This window comes from Pan paniscus, chromosome 5, assembly GCF_029289425.2.
Source record: "Pan paniscus chromosome 5, NHGRI_mPanPan1-v2.0_pri, whole genome shotgun sequence".
NCBI lineage: Eukaryota > Metazoa > Chordata > Mammalia > Primates > Hominidae > Pan > Pan paniscus.
This window is the reverse complement of record NC_073254.2, coordinates 46,840,719-46,858,674: the sequence shown is the minus strand read 5'-3', so window position 1 is coordinate 46,858,674 and position 17,956 is coordinate 46,840,719.

Below are 17,956 nucleotides of genomic sequence, written 5' to 3'. Positions count from 1 at the left end.
CACCGGAAGTTGGGGGAGGGGCGTTCTTGTGACACTGTCTTCTCAACCTGTGGGATGTGATTGAGGTAAACGCCACTGTCTTCTCAACCTGTGGGATGTGATTGAGGTAAACGCCACTGGAGTTAAATTGGAGAACACCCAGCTGATTGCTTGTTTGTTGTATGTGGAAATAATCCCACACATTTGGTCACAGAAGTCTTTTGTGTGGCTTGTTGGGGGTGAGAGCAGAGGAAAAAGAATTTTTTCCCCACAGTTTGTGTTTATTTTCTCTCTCAGTATGGATGATGTTATTATACATTTTTCCCTGTATTTTTGTTTATTTTTTATATATTTTTTAAAGTTTTATCTTGCTTTCAGTTGACATATAATAATGGTACATTTTCTGGGGTGCAGTGTGATGTTTCCATACTTGTATACATTATATAATGATCAAATCAAGGCAATTAGCATATCCATCACCTTAAAAATGTATAATTTCTTTGTGATGAGAACATTCAAAATCCTCTCTTCTAGCTACTTTGTAACATACAATACATCATTGTTAACTAGGTCATCTACTCTGCAATAGAATTCTAGAACTTATTCCTTCTCTCTTACTGTAACTTTGTACCAGTTGACCAATCTCTTTGTACCAGCTCACTCCTTGTCCCTTTTTGGCTTAAAAAATCTGCTTGTAACTTCTCTCTTCCTCCCTCCTCCCCAGGCTCTGGTTATCATTTTTGTAGTCCCACTTTTACAAGTTCAACTTGTTTAGATTTAACATATTAGTGGGATTATGCAGCATTTGTCCTTCTGTGCTTGGCTTATTTTACTTAACATAATGTCCTCTAGATTCATCTATGTGAAATGACAGGATTTTATTGTTTTTAATGGCTGAATATTATTCCATTGTGTATATATACCACATTTTTTGAAATCTATTCATCCATTGATGAAAAGAGGTTGATTTCCACATCTTGGTTATTGTGAATAGTGCTGCCATAAAAATGGAAGTGCAGACATCTCTTCAACATACTGATTTTTAAAAATATATACCCAGTTGTGAGATTGCTGGATCATATGGTAGTTCTATTTTTAGTTTTCTGAGGAACCTCCATACTGTTTTCGATAATGGCTGCACTAATCTACATTCCCAACAACAGTGTACAGGAGTTCCTCTTTCTTCACATCATTGCCAACATTTGTTATTGTCTGACTTTTGAGTATTATCCATTATAACTAGGATGAGGTTCTTCTTATCTAAGCATTGATATTAACGTTGGAGTTTTATGATGTTGCAGATTTACAAACTATATGTCACAGTTGATAGTAGGAGTTGGCAAACAATGGCCCACAAGTCAATTCTGGTCCACAGCTGATTTTTGTAAGTTTACAACCTAAGCATAATTTTTACATTTTTAGGGGGCTGTGAAGAAAAGAATGATATGTGACAGAACCTATGTGTGTCCCACAAGCTTAAAATATTTATTATTTAGCCATTTACAGAAAAAAGCTTGATGATCCCTGGTCTATAGAATTGATCTCCCCAGAGGTATGCAGGCACTTTCTGAGCAGCTGTACAAGGTCTTCCTAATTGTTGAATGTTTTACATTTTGCATAAGACTCTATTAAGTCTGGTTTTTCTTTCCACCCTCTGCATTGGATACCTGTTTCTCTTTTAAATTAATAAAAATTATGTATAATGAGAAAACCTAACCCAGATTATTCTGATTTATTAATTCATTCCGTTTTTACATGATCTCTTGTTTTTCTCCTGTGTAGCAAAAAGCTCTATTCAAAGAAGACCAAAATTAATACCTGTCAATTATTCCTCTAGTCTGCAGTTGGGTACACTATGGTGATCCTTACGTAAATCAAATTACATACCTGAAACATTCTACAAAAGTAGCTATATATTAGTTCTTTGTAATATTTGACATATAGGGGTACTAAATCTGCTTCCAGATTTTCCAGGGGTAAATAATTTCTCCTGTCAGCATGAGGCAGACATATCAGTCTAGGCTGACTAAAACACTTTTTAAAAGAACAATATTTTCCTAAAGAGGACTGTTATGGGACTTGATCCCAAACTGCCAAGTTTCATAAATAGAACCAAGTATAATATAAACATACATAAATTCATGAGAGTTATGATACAAAAGGAATTTAAGCCACTTCCAAAAATACTATTATAAACATTTCCAATAAGCTAAGGCATAGTGAATACACTTTTATATTTCATTTATTATTTTACACATTTGTATTATTTTATTTTATGATTTGGGAAACAGTAAGTTTTATGACAGGGATTAGCATTTATTAGAATAATATTGGGTTAGGGTTCAATTAGAGCATATTAAATTATTTGATGGACTTTTATGTTGCTATTCTGATATATTCTATTTCATTATTTACTAAAGCAACAATTGGTGTAAAGCATGTCCTTTATAAGTAGCAATTTTTTAATGTATGCATAAGACCTACACAATAATAATGAATATGTGTTCCTGGAATAATGGAAGATTTTGGAATAGCCTGATGCTACTAATAGCAACTTTCAAACCAGGCATTTGAAAGGATAGTACTGCAGGATATGTATATTTGCTCCAGAAATAGGAAAAGAGAAGATAGGCAGCAGATCCCCTTGATGAGCAAAGTCTCCATGACAGCTCATAAGAAAGAAGAGGAAACAATGGGGCTTGAAGAGCACTGTTTTGACCAAAGAAATAAGGTTTATTTTATGCACCATGGTCAATGTAAGGACGAGTAGAGCAATAATTTTGCAACACCCCATAACTGATGTTCTTTTACTCCTGTATCTTAAAATGAACATGAGTTGTATATGCATACCCAGCAACCTCTTTCAATTTTTCTTACAAGAGAATCTCAAAAGTCTTTTGAAGGAACCATATCCTGTTGTTTGCAGTACATGAATTTTGAGTGAAGCTCCAGACCCTGGACTATGGGTGAAATAGGAGATTAAGGCCTAGCTAGTTCATATAACAAATCTTCTTAACCACAATAATTGTTTCAGAAGTAAGCATGTTACCTATGTTTATCCATTCAAAGGAATCTCTGGATTTGAGAGAGAGAGACACAAGCATGGGAAACTCAGTATCTTTCACTGGGCTTAAATCTGTTCAGATATGAGACTGGTTCCACTGTGGATCACCCCAAAGATGAACTCTACTTCTATCTGAAGCCAATTTGAAGGAGAGCAGAATCAAGAGAAGACAACCTGGGGCTGACACTGCATCATATCTGGAAGCTACTCAGCTTTGACATTTTTTCTATCACAGAAGACATTAAACTCATGTTCATTTTTGCATGTATTAGGCTTCCTATCACTTTTAAAAGGAAAATTTCTAACGTGTATATCAATGTTTTTTATTACTGCTGTTGTTGAGTACCTAGTATGTGGAAAGCTGACTTTGGTAACTATAAGGATTTTATTGTTCTTCTACGTTTTTCTGACAGCCAATGCCATAGGTTATGGCAACTGCTTCCAGTGATATGAAGAGACCTAGATGCTCTTAAGTTGTCTATGCTCCATATCTCACATGCAAAGTCATCCTGTTTTTCTCTTGCATTTCATATACCAAGATTATAATCTTTGCATTTTTGTTTATTTGCGAAAATTATAAATTTTTCCCCCTGAAACCTAGATTGTGTTAATGGGATATTTGGCAATTTAAGAGAAAAACAAATGGTTTAAGTATATATTTTTTGGTAGAAGATGTCTTGGTTGATTTATGGAGTTAATTATTTTTTCAATTATTATAAAAGGACTACCTAGGTGAAGTAAGGATTCATAGTTAAAATTGAAGACTTTAGCATTAATAAGAAGGTTAAAAAGAAACCAAAGATAACAACAATATAATTTATCCATGTAATTGTTTAAATTTATGAATCTTAGTGAGCCAAAGTGTCAGACTATGTTTAATGGGGTTTTTTTCTAGTTTTTTGAGACAGAGTCTCACTCACTCTGTAGCCTAGGCTGAAGTGCAGTGGTGCAATCTTGGCTTCCTGCAACTTTCACCTCCTGGATTCAAGCAATTCTGCATCTGCCTCCCAAATAGCTGGGATTACTGGTGTGCACCACCACCCCCGGCTAATTTTTTGTATTTTTAGTAAAGACAGAGTTTCACCATGTTTACCAGGCTGGTCTCAACCTCCTGACCTCAAGTGATCCATCCGCCTCGGCCTCCCAAAGCGCTGCAATTACAGGCATGAGCCACTGCACCTGGCCAAACATACGTTTTCAGAATACCACTTGCAAATATGTGTCAGTAGTGCGTGGTGGTTGAACATCAATGTGAGAAATATGTTACTAGAATTATGAAATATGTTTGAAATATGATTTAGGGGCATGACTGGGGGAAGATTCGTTAAATCCATTGAATAATGTATGTAAGGATCCAGAAGGTCTGTTTCAAGTGTATTAGAAAAGTTTGGCAAATTCCATTAGTTGTCCATTTGCAGTCAGTCCCAGGTTTCCTCATTGGCCCAAGTGCTATCCAATTGCTCATTTATCTTTCCCTTCCTTAATTATGCAAGCAACCAATCAGCATGAGGTGGGAGAGAAAGATGTGGGCATGAAATCATTTTGAATGTTAAATCAATATCTGCGGAAATTATTTTTAAAAGATTTTTACGTGGAAGGTTGTAGGAGCTGATGGGACCCAAAATTGAAATTGGGTTGCCCCCTTCACCAGTGGTTTGTCAGCTTTGAAGGCACGTCTCTGGCTACACAGGGGAAGTTGGAAAGGGGCCAGATAAGACTATGGAGAAATAATAGAAGAAAGAATATTCAAGGAAACATAAATAGACAACTCACTTTATTTGCAGGCAATGTAAATGTTGTATCTATTTAACAAGTATCCTTTTGATAATAATCATACTCGAAATTAAAATTTACTGAGTTTTTTTGTGTGTTTGTTTTTTGAGACAGAGTCTTGCTCTGTCACCCAGGTTGGAGTGCAGTGGTGTGATCTCGGCTCACTGCAACCTCCGCCTCCTGGGTTCAAGTGATTCTCCTGCCTCAGCCTCCTGAGTAGCTGGGATTATAGGCACATGGCACCACGCCCAGCTAATTTTTGTATTTTTAGTAGAAACGGAGTTTCATCATGTTGGTCAGGCTGGTCTCTAACTCCTGGCTTTGTGATCCGCCCGCCTCGGCTTCCCAAACTGCTAGGATTACAGGCGTGAGCCACTGTGCCTGGCCGAGTGTTTTTACAATGTCAAATTGACACTAGTGGATGCTGAAAGAGTCATGTATGATATGCTATTATGTCTTTACGATGCCTTGGAAATTTGGTATTATTCCCATTTTATAGATGAGAAAAGGGAGGCTTAAAATAACTAAACTAGAAAATGATCTAGACTTCACATTCCAACCACGCAGTAGTGCCAGTGCTCACTATCCACTATAGAGAGGGGTTAAGAAAATACGTGTCGTAAATACGCACTTGTCCTCACACCTGTGATTTTAATGTGAGGGTGCAATGCAGATAAACATTGCTTGGCCACTTCTTAGCAAGCCTCCTTTCATTGTGGTTTTCTCCATTGGGAACATTTACCTTATGACCATCTACTGCACTGCTCCCCTCCCATACTCAGACATTCACTGGGGACTATTTTAAAAAAAAAAAAAAAACCAACAACAACAACCAAACTAAAAAATCACTTTTTGTTAAGTGACTAGTAACTGAGGCTATCTAAGACTTAACTAGCCTGACTGCAGTTGAGATAATTTCTCCTTTTTCTTTTTTCTTTTTTTTTTTTTGGATATAAATGTCTCTTCCAGCTCACAGGCAGATACAAAAAAAGGAAAGGACACTAAAATGTTCAGCAGCCTGTACTTCATCCCACAACAGACCTGCTCAGCTATGGCTGGCCCAACAGCAGAGGATAAGGAGCCCCACCTTTAAAATCCCACAGTTTTAACATAGAGATGAAATTTTAATGGTTAGCAATAAATCTGAGATCATGAGATTTTCTTAAAGAATACAATAGAGATGAAAAACTAGATACCCCGATATACTGAGCTTTACAAAATATCTCAAGTTAGAAGCAACACAGGTAGCAGGAAATATTTTTAAAAATCAGTTGAGAGAGAAGGCTCTGAACAAAAGATTCCTCCAGAAATGATTCATCAACTAACGTGCTAAAGTGTCATACGGAGCTTGCCACCCTCTGGCTTTATCTAAAATTAACACATAAAAAATTAATTAGTATAATAGACATAAGGAACTCTAGACTGATTTCTCTACATTTATAAGATGGCTATAAATTTTATTTGGTGTAATCACAGAGTAAAGATGTTTACTTTCTTCACAGGAAAGGTCTTATTCTTGTCATCTCATTTCAATGACCACTCTTGTAATATATTCTTTGAAATGAGAGTGTTTAAAAAATAAGGAAAATGAAATAACGCATTAAAGACGGCATCAAAGGACACTGCCATAGCTTTACTCAAAGACCCTCGTGGTTTTTAGTGGCATATGCTAAATTGGATGGGTGAGGCACCACAATATGATGACACCCATGAAAATAATGATACAGATCAAGAATACTCAATTAGTTTTTGGTGAAACTCTTAATGAGAACAGAGTTCAAACATTTCCTGGTGCAATAAGACAGATCTTGAGCGATGCACTGCCTCCCTCTTCACCCTGCCTTGGAAGTCTCAGTGTCAGCGGAATAGATGAGGGATGGGGGCATGGAGCTGTCACCCTAGGCCTGTGCAACGTGATCCCGGGTGCACAGTACAATCACTTGGGAATAGTTTTTAAATCACTGATTTATAGTCCTACTTTTCTCTGTACGCTAACCATTGAGAAATTTCTATTTGATTAATCTGAGATGAGCAATGACACTTTTTACAAAGTTCTTCAGGTTGAGAACTGCTGATCTAGCAGCAGGGTTAATGTTTCAAACTAGTTGAGTAGCCAAATGGATTTTGATGCCACACTTCATTGTTCTGTATCCCTCAGAACTTGTATTTTTCAGCAAGGACAAAGAGAATTGGTATGGCTGATTGACTGACCAAAAATATGAAGATTTTTGTATCCTCACTAATAAGCATTTGGGACTAGTTTTATATTTTTTGATGGTTGTGACATAGAAGGCTGCAGTTTGTTCCCTAACTCCATTCCCTCTGCCTGACCTCACAATCCACCCAAAGTGGATAACAGATGCTGTGAATTGGCCTAATTCAGGAATAATAGGGACACAATAGAAACTGCCTCTGTTGCTCTCTCCCTCTCTCCCTCTCTCCCTCTCTCTCCCTCCCCCTCCCCCTCTCCCTCTCCCTCTCCCCATGGTCTCCCTCTCCCTCTCTTTCCACGGTCTCCCTCTGATGCCGAGCCGAAGCTGGACTGTACTGCTGCCATCTCAGCTCACTGCAACCTCCCTGCCTGATTCTCCTGCCTCAGCCTGCCGAGTGCCTACGATTGCAGGCGCGCGCTGCCACGCCTGACTGGTTTTCGTGTTTTTTTGGTGGAGACGGGGTTTCGCTGTGTTGGCCGGGCTGGTCTCCAGCTCCTAACCGCGAGTGATCCGCCAGCCTCGGCCTCCCGAGGTGCCGGGATTGCAGATGGAGTCTCGTTAACTTAGTGCTCAATGGTGCCCAGGCTGGAGTGCAGTGGCGTGATCTCGGCTGGCTACAACCTCCACCTCCCAGCCGCCTGCCTTGGCCTCCCAAAGTGCCGAGAGTGCAGCCTCTGCCCGGCCGCCACCCCGTCTGGGAAGTGAGGAGCGTCTCTGCCTGGCCGCCCATCGTCTGGGACGTGAGGAGCCCCTCTGCCTGGCTGCCCCGTCTGGAAAGTGAAGAGCGTCTCTGCCCGGCCGCCATCCCATCTAGGAAGTAAGGAGCGCCTCTTCCCGGCCGCCATCCCATCTAGGAAGTGAGGAGCGTCTCTGCCCGGCCGCCCATCGTCTGAGATGTGGGGAGCGCCTCTGCCCCGCCGCCCCGTCTGGGATATGAGGAGCGCCTCTGCCCAGCCGCGACCCCGTCTGGGAGGTGAGGAGCGTCTCTGCCCAGCCACCCCGTCTGAGAAGTGAGGAGACCCTCCGCCTGGCAACCGCCCCGTCTGAGAAGTGAGGAGCCCCTCCGCCCGGCAGCCACCCCGTCTGGGAAGTGAGGAGCGTCTCCGCCCGGCAGCCACCCCGTCCGGGAGGGAGGTGGGGGGGTCAGCCCCCCGCCCAGCCAGCCGCCCCGTCCGGGAGGGAGGTGGCGGGGTCAGCCCCCCACCCGGCCAGCCGCCCCATCCGGGAGGGAGGTGGGGGGGGTCAGCCCCCCCACCCGGCCAGCCGCCCCATCCGGGAGGGAGGTGGGGGGGTCAGCCCCCCGCCCGGCCAGCCGCCCCGTCCGGGAGGGAGGTGGGGGGTCAGCCCCCTGCCCGGCCAGCCACCCGGTCCGGGAGCTGAGGGGCGCCTCTGCCTGGCCGCCCCTACTGGGAAGTGAGGAGCCCCTCTGCCCGGCCAGCCGACCCGTCCGGGAGGGAGGTGGGGGGGTCAGTCCCCCGCCCGGCCAGCCGCCCCATCCGGGAGGTGAGGGGCGCCTCTGCCCAGTCACCCCTACTGGGAAGTGAGGAGCCCCTCTGCCCGGCCACCACCCCGTCTGGGAGGTGTACCCAACAGCTCATTGAGAACGGGCCATGATGACAATGGCGGTTTTGTGGAATAGAAAGGGGGGAAAGGTGGGGAAAAGATTGAGAAATCGGATGGTTGCCGTGTCTGTGTAGAAAGAAGTAGACATGGGAGACTTTTCATTTTGTTCTGTACTAAGAAAAATTCTGCCTTGGGATCCTGTTGATCTGTGACCTTACCCCCAACCCTGTGCTCTCTGAAACATGTGCTGTGTCCACTCAGGGTTAAATGGATTAAGGGCTGTGCAAAATGTGCTTTGTTAAACAGATGCTTGAAGGCAGCATGCTCCTTAAGAGTCATCACCACTCCTTAATCTCAAGTACCCAGTGACACAAACACTGCGTAAGGCCGCAGGGTCCTCTGCCTAGGAAAACCAGAGACCTTTGTTCACTTGTTTATCTGCTGACCTTCCCTCCACTATTGTCCTGTGACCCTGCCAAATCCCCCTCTGCGAGAAACACCCAAGAATGATCAATTAAAAAAAAAAAAAAAAAAGAAACTGCCTCTGTTAGGATCAAAGGTTGAGAAAGTAAGGAGAATACAGAGCTTCCTTCCATAACGGTAGGAAGGCACCAAATTTGAAAAGAGTAAGGCTCCTAGTGCCACTGCCTAAAAGGATTGAGATGAATAGCATAGGTAAGTTCTGCTCCAGGCTTCAGATCACAATTCTAGTAACATAGCACAGTGAGAACATTTTTATTTTTTCTGGACAAGTTTTGCCTCCCCATCGACAGGTTACATAAAGGAAACCCAATTTTTCATTCATCAGCAAAGACTTCCAGGAAAAGGGAGGAAAATTTCCTGTTCTCTCTTAAATGTTGTCAAAAGATTTAAAGCTCTTCATCCTTTTGATTCTCTTTACTTCAGATTCATGAGATAGAGCACACTGTGCACAGGGCCAAGGCATCTGAACTAAGAGATGACAAGAAAGAGGGGTACGGCAGAAATAAGCAATAGCCCTGCCAGTACACAGTGTCTTAAGCTCCTACTTCTTGATTTTTTTCTTTTCCATTATTGACATCTGATTGATGTTAGGTAGACAGGTAGAACAAGGGGAATTGGCATGTGTGAGGGCAAAAATCTCACATGGAAATCACTAGATCTCTATAATGGGACAAGTGTCTATGAATTAGCAATGAAACCATAAGTTAGGATAATGTCTTGATGAGAAATGTTCTGCAAATAGCAACCAGATTCCGGTATCAGAAGGGATGGGGATTCATGGTGAGGGTCCAGGGAGGCATTTCTGTGTTTCAAATATTTAATACAATTGAACTGAGAGAAAGTCACGTATCAAGGGCAAAGCTGCTGCAATCAAAGAAGAACTACTAGGATTCAGCTTAGGCTTGCATTTTGGGAACCACTGTAGTAAGTGAGTAATCATAATCCAGAGAGAAGCCACACTTATGACAGATTCTTAGTGAATTAATTATTTATTACTGGTAACAAATTACCTGGAAACTTAGTGGCTTAAAACAACAATTGCATATTATCTTACAGGTCAGGAATTTTGGAGCAGCTTAGCTGGGTAGCTCTGGCTCAGTCTCTCATAGGTTGCAGTGAAGCCATTGGCTGGGGCTGCAGCCATCTGAAGCCTTGACTGGGGTTGGGGGTCTCTTTACAAGAAGGCTCATTACATGGCTGTTGACTGAAGGCTTCAGTTCCTCACCAATAGGCCTCTCTACTGAGCCACCTGAGCGTCTTTAAGATTTGGCAGCTGACTTCCCCCAGAACAGATGATGAGAGAGAGAGAAGAGGGGAGGGAAGTGGGGGAGAAGAAGGAAGACTTTAATGTTTTCATGACCTAATATAGGAAGTAACATACCATAATTTCTGCTGTTGTCAACTGGTCATACAGACCACTCCTGCTATAGTGTGAGAGACTATGCAAGAGTGTGATTGTCAGTAGAGAGAATGGTGCAGGGTTTTGATACATAGTCTTTAATTTGGTTGAATCGATCATTCACAGAGGACAGTGCTTTTTGTTTGTTTAATCCTGCCTACCTACCCCCTCACCTTTATTCTGTTTCTAGATAGAGGGAGGCTGGTGTGGTGACTCAAGCCTGTAATCCCAACATCCGAGCACTTTCGAAGGCCAAGATGGGAGGGTAGCTTAAGGACAGGAATTTGAGACCAGCCTGGGCAACATAGTGAGGCCCCATTTCTACACACATCAAAAACTTAGCTGAGTTTGGTGGCACATGCCTGTAGTCCCAGCTACTCAGGAGGCTGAAGCAGGAGGACAAGGATTGCTTGAGCCTGGGAGATAGAGGCTGCAGTTAGCCATGTCTGTACCACTGCACTCCAGCCTGGGTGACAGAGAGAGACCCTGTCTCTCTCTCTAAAAAAACAAAAAGAGAGATACATGGATTGGCATTCTTTTCTGGAGAGATAGCAATTATGTCCTCCTGACACAGGATTTCTTCTCTTCCCTTTGGATAAAGGATATTTTGCTAATTCAAAAGATTAGGAAAGACAGGGTTGGCAGTTCCACTTACTATATTTATTATTACAGTCTTACTTGACTATAGGCCTAACTAATTTTAAGGACACTGGGTTTATAGAAGAGAATGATGTGAAAGAGGACGTTAGGACAACCTCTGATTCCTAGAGGGGAGGGTGTAGCTTTCTCTTCCATATTTGCGAAGCAGGATTTTCCAAAGACATGAGATTGAAAAAAATTGTGGATGTGAGAAGACATAAATTTCATTAGGATGATGAAAAATATTTTTTTTCTCTCACCTCAAATCCATATCATCAGTGTTATAAAGTAAGCTAGGGTCTGTCTCCCTTTCAACCCAGTAGTCTTAGAAGGCTCAAGAAGATTAGGCTTGAATTTCTACTCTCAAACTCAAAATTTTGTAATCTCTCTTTTTTAAATGATTGAAGTGTAATTTACAGACATGTATTTTTACAAGCACAGATTATAAGTATTAACAATTGAATACACCCGAGTAATTCATACCTCAATCCAAACAAAGAACATTAATTTTTCACAGGCAACCAATAGTCTGATTCCCATCATCAAAGTTTAGTTTTGCCTTTTCATTAACTTCATATGGTAATAATACACTATTTGCTCTGTTGTATCTAATTTTTTTCATTCAATATAATGTTGAGATCATGTATATTGCTGTGTATGTTCTTTTAATATTTTAAGTTGAATTTCATTTTATGAATATGCTTCAGTTTTTTCCACTCATTTTTCTGCTGATGGATGCCTGGATGTTTCTAGGTTTGGGCTATTATTAATAAAATTGCTATGAACATTCTCTTTCAAGTCTATTGTGGACACATATTTCATTTCTTTTATACTTTTCATTCCATATACAATGTCTGGGTCAAAGAGTAGGTATGTGTTTAATTTTATAAAATACTACAAATCAGTTTTCCAAAGTGGCTGCACTATTTTACATTCAAATAAGCAATGTATGAGAGTTTCAGTGACTCCACATAACCAATAATTGATATTTTCAGCCTTTTAAATTATATCCAAGTCAGTGAGTGTAAAGTAATAACTCATTTTGGTTTGCATTTTCCTGATGATTATGTTGAATTCTTTAGTCATCTATCTTCATTTATGAAATATTCATTCAAATCTTTGTTCTATTTTGTTGCATTATTTAATATTTTTATGAAGTTGAAGAAATTCTTCAAATAGTCTAGATACAACACTTTTGTTAGGTCTCTTCCTTTATGTAGGTATTTTTAAATTTTTATCTGAAGGGTTTTGCAGTTTTCAGTGTAGGTATCTTGCATATACTTTGTTAACTATATTCTTAAGAATTTTATACTATTTGATTCTATTGTAAGTGATATATTCATTTTCCAAATGTTAATTACTAATGTATGGAAATAAAATTTATTTTCATTATTAATTTTGTACACTGAGACCTCGCTAAAATCCCTGATTAATTATTCTAGAAGTTTGGTGGTTTTATAGATTCCATTCGATTATCTAAGTACTTAAGCACATTATGTGTGAATGACAATACTGTCTTCTTTCTTTCCAATCTTTATTACTTTTAAGTAATTAATTAATTATTTTGCTTTATTCTTCTGGCCAGGTCCTCCTCACTACTGGAAGTACTAATAGAGGACATTCTTTTCTTGTTCTCGATTTTAGGGGTAAAGTGAGCAATACAACACTACTGTTTTTGATGTTAGCTTTTGATTCTTCCCTGGCACTATTTAGTAGACTCAGAAAATTTTCTTCTATTCTTACATTGCTAGAGGATATTGTTGCTGCTGTTGTTTTATTTTTAAAATCATGAGTGGATATTAACTTTTATTTTAAAATGTTTGTGCCATCTAAGATTATATAGTTTTTATTTTCTTGTTTTTAATTTTGTTTTTGCTTTATATTATGTATATAACTTCATAATTGTATTAATGTATTACAAAATTTATATTTTTAAGATTAAACTACACTTAATTATATGTATTTTTACTAGATTTATCTTACTGTTTTAATTAGAATCTTTGCATCTGTGCAAACAATTCTGTAGGTTTTCTTTTCACTCTCTTGATAAGTGTATTTTGATGCACGAAAGTTTTTAATTTTTACGAAGCCCAATTTATGTAATTTTTCTTTTGTGGTCTGTGCTTTTGGTGTCATTTTAAAGAAGCCATTGCCTAATCCAAAGTCATGAAGATTTTTCCCTTGTTCTCTTTTAAGAGTTTTACAGTTTTATCACTTAAATTTAGGTCTTTGGTTCAATTTGATTGAATTTGCACATGGCTTAAAGTAAGAATCCAACTTCATTCTTCCTGCATGTGGGTGTCTAATTTTCCCAACACCATTTGTCAAAGACCACCGTTTCCCCATTGAATGGTCTTGGCACCCGTGGTAAATGAATTGAGAGTTCACTTCTGGCCTCTCAGTGCTTCTCCATTTGTCTCTGTATTTTTCTTTATACCAGTGCTGCATGCACTCTTGATTACTGTAACTTTGTATTAAGTTTTGAAACTGGGGAGTGAGAGTCCTGCAAATTTGTTTCTTGTTTTTCAAGATTGTTTTGGTTACTTGAGGTCCTTTTATGTTCCACATGAATTTTAAGAGAGATTTTTCTATTTCTATCCAAAAAATAATGCCATTAAGATTTTGGTAAGGAATTACATTGAATCTCCCTATCACATTGGATAATATTGTCACCTTAGTAATATTAAGTTTTCCAATCCATGACTGTAGGAAGTCTTTTAAATAAAGAGGTATATCTATATTTACATAGGTTTGTTTTCAATATTTATATAATTTTATATGCTTTACTGGTATATAAATAAATTTGATTTATATTTAATATTTTCTTTTGTAATAGACAATAATATATATATTTATGAGGCATAATATCAAGTTTTGACAGATATATGTACCTCAAAACTATTTATATATATTTCATACACAGCATATATATTATGTACAACATAATGTATATTATATATTACATATATTTATAGACTATAAATATATATACTAATATGTAACTATATATAAATAATATATAACTACATATTCATAGATATATATAACTATATACAAATATATAAAAGTATAAAAATAAATCTATATATTATATATAGTGGAATTATTAAATTAAGCTATATAGTGAATGATTGAATTAAACTGATTAACATAATCATCACTTCACATGCTTATCAATTTTTTTTGGTGAACAGACTGAAATTTCCTCTTCATAATTTGTAAAATATACATTATTATTAGCAATATATTTCAAAAACATATTGCTCTTGTGTAACTGAAACTTTGTACTCTTTGACCAACATCTTCTCATCCTCCCCATCATCGCCCCACTTCCCCAGCCTGTAACCACCATTCTGCTCTCCACTCCTATGAGTCTGACTTTTTAGATTTCATGTATAAGTGAGATCACAGTATTTGTCTTTCTGTGCCTGGCTATTTTACTTAGAATAAAAAGAATCAGATTGCACCTAGCTCAGTTAACCCCTTGACTCTAGGTATAGAAATAATAAAAACACAAAATCAAACAAATTATATGTGTGTGTCTATCATCTATCTATCTATCTATCTATCTATCTATCTATCAAATGTCTATTTAAATACCATCTTTGACATTGCCATGGAGGATTATTATCCATATCATGATAATTTAGTAGATTAGCCCAGGGAATAGGTAAACATTGGTGTTACCATACAATTTATAAATGTAGTTTTTAAAGAAAATGTCAAAGTATGTGGTTTAATTTGTAAAGTATATATTCTCATTTCGAAACTCTAAATGTAATATGTTTGTTTTCTCAACAGTATTACCCTGTTTCCAAATATTGCTTAAGGAGCCAATATGTCACAAAAGTTTTGCAGCAAGCAAATAAAATAAAATAAAATATGTATTTATTTTTACTCTAAAAACTATACATGCCTCTTTATTTATAGAGAGCTATAGCTATATCTGGATATCTATAAGACAAAGTTTTTTTACATTTAATCCACATACTTTGAACTTTTTAAAAAGATGTATTCCTAGGTAGTGTGTAATTTTGATGATAATGTGAATTGTATTTTCTTTTCAAATTGTATGTTCTCTTCATTTCTGTCTTATAAAAATGTGTTGGTTCTTGGATATTATTCTTGTATTTAATAACCTTGGTAAACTTATTAATTCCAAAAATTTAGCTGTAGTATTTCTTGCAATTTCTAAATACACAATAATGCCAACTGCATATGACAGTTTTATTTGCTCTAGTCCAATATTTGTTGAAAGTCCCCACCTCTGATATATATCCTTTTGTCAGAGTTTGTCATTGAAATACTAAGATACCCTATATTCCTGTTATTCTAGAAGTTAAGAAACAAAATCAGAGCTAAAACTTGCCAACTGGTTGGACCCAGTAACCCAGACAGGGGACAGACTTTTCTTGTTAGATCCCATCTAAGCCACGTAGGCTTGAGACACAGATTCTGGAACCTGAGGGAAAGAAAAATGTGTTTGCAGATATAAAATATGGATTTAAAAAAAATCATCAGGGAAAGAAAATGTCTATGGCAAAGGGCCTAAGATTAGAATCTACTACGCTCAGCGAAGTTGCACTCTCATCTAAGAAGTTCTTATCTAAATAACTGCCCTTTAGAAGCCCTCTGTTAATCAACAAACAGCTGTATAATTAGACATTACTTTCTTTTCTGACAACTACTCCCACTTAACTCTATTTCTGTTCACTTTTCTTCCCTTCCTTAGTTTTCAGACATTGTCTCAGGTGTATCCTTAGACCCTTTAACCCTGGTCTGCATGAAATTCCATACTTATATTTATGCTCTCCTTAATGCCTAGGTATTGGCAATCTTTGGCAGTCATTCCCTTATCCCCAGTGGGGAAAATACTGCTACAAATTTAAATGCATTTCACCACTTTAGTAGTTCACAAACTAGACAAAGGTACTGTCAACGATTGCCTGGATAACTCTAACAGTAGTCTCCTTGCTTCTTCTTTTCCTCCCACTACTGTCTTTTCTTAACACAGCAGCAAAATTGTTTTATGTCTTTATGCAGACATAGGTAAAAACGTGTCATTTGCCTACATAATGACCCATCTTATCTCTTTATTTCATTCAAGTTAAAATCAAAGTCCTGTCAGTAGCTCACTAGATGTTACAATTTTTTTTGAGGCGGGGTCTTGCTCTGTTGCCCAGGCTGGAGTACAGTGGAACAATCATAGCTCACTGCAGCCTCAACCTCCAGGGATCAAAGGGTCTTCCCCTGCCTCAGCCTTCTGAGTAACTGGACTACAGGTGCATGCCACCATGCCTGGCTAATTTTTTTATTATTTTGTAGAGACGGGGTCTTGCCATCTTTCCCCAGCTGGTCTTGAATTCCTAGGTTCAAGGGGTCTTCCCACCTTGGCCTCCCAAAGTGCTGGGATTACAGGCATGAGCCACCATGCCTGGCTGATCCATTATCTTTCTAACTTATTTTCCTACTGTTGTTTTCCTGGATCAGTTCATACCAGTGACACTGGCCACTTCATATTCCTTGAAAACACCAGACACATTCCTATCTTATGGTCTTTGCTGTAGTTGTCTTCTCTGCCTGGAAAACTCTTCACTCAGAAATCCACTTAGATATCTACCCTACTTCCCCCAAGTATTGCCTTCTCACAGAGGTATATCCAGGATAATCTATTTAAAACGAAATACCACTGCAGCTGCCAGTAGTTCTCTTTCACTGACTTGCTTTTTCACTTTTCACAGCAGTTACCACCTTCTAAGATACTGAAATGGGAAAGGTCTTCTTGTCCCCCTCACAGGGCTTGCAACAGCAGGAGTAGCTCACTTCTTCAGTGCCCTGCTGCTCAAACCTCTAGGGAGAGCATACAGACGGACAGGATGTGGGGCTCTGGCCCCACGGCAGCATCTAGGGGTGTATGTTTACAGTTCCTGAAGCCCCAGTGGGCATGTGTTACTGTGTGCTCTTTTAGTTTTGCCATGTATAGGCAGCTAGTGTTAACTAGCTCAATTAGACCCTCTGCCTTATTGCAAGGACAGAGGGCTTTCTGTATCCCAGGTTCTTACCTTGGTGTACCAGAATAGTCAGATCACATGTGGGCTTGAAGAATGAAAGCAAGGTTTTATTGAGTGGAAGTGGCTCTCAGCAGATGGGGGAGCCAGAAGGGAGATGGAGTGGGAAGGTGGTTTTCCCCTGGAGTCAGGCTGCTCAGCAGCTGGGTTCCCCTCCAACTGCCCCGGCCAAACTCCATGTTGTTCCGCTGGTCAATGGCCTGCCAGCGTGCCAGCGTCTGCTGGTTCCTGTTGGCGTGATCTTTAACCGATGTGTCCCTCTTGACATCCAGCCACTTGTGTGTTCTTCCACTGATGTGTTCCTTTCGACGTCCAGCTGCTTCTGTCTCTGCCTGCTAGAGTCTCAGGATTTTTACAGGCACAGGATGGGAGCATGGCAGGCCAGGGTGGTCTTGGGAAATGCAACATTTGGGCATGAAGGCAGGAGTGTCTGTCCTTACCTAGGTCTGTGGGCACAGGCCCAGGGGTGGAACCTTAGCCAGGGACCATGCCCTTCCCTTACCAGCACTTCCCTGCCCCTCTTCTATATCACCTCCCCCGTCTGAAGAGGTACATCTAACTGCTGTTCGAATATTGATGATGACGTGTCTTAGCTGCTTCCTGCTGATAGGGGCATCGTTTTGGGGAAAACAGCAGTCAGATTCTTCCCAGAGGTCTATATAAGGGTTCCTAGCAAAGGGGAGCCATCATCCAAGGCTCCGGTTCCCTGACCATTTGGAGGTTGATGGCTTCCAGGTGTGAGAGAAAAAACAAGTTTTATAAGGTTAAGTATGCA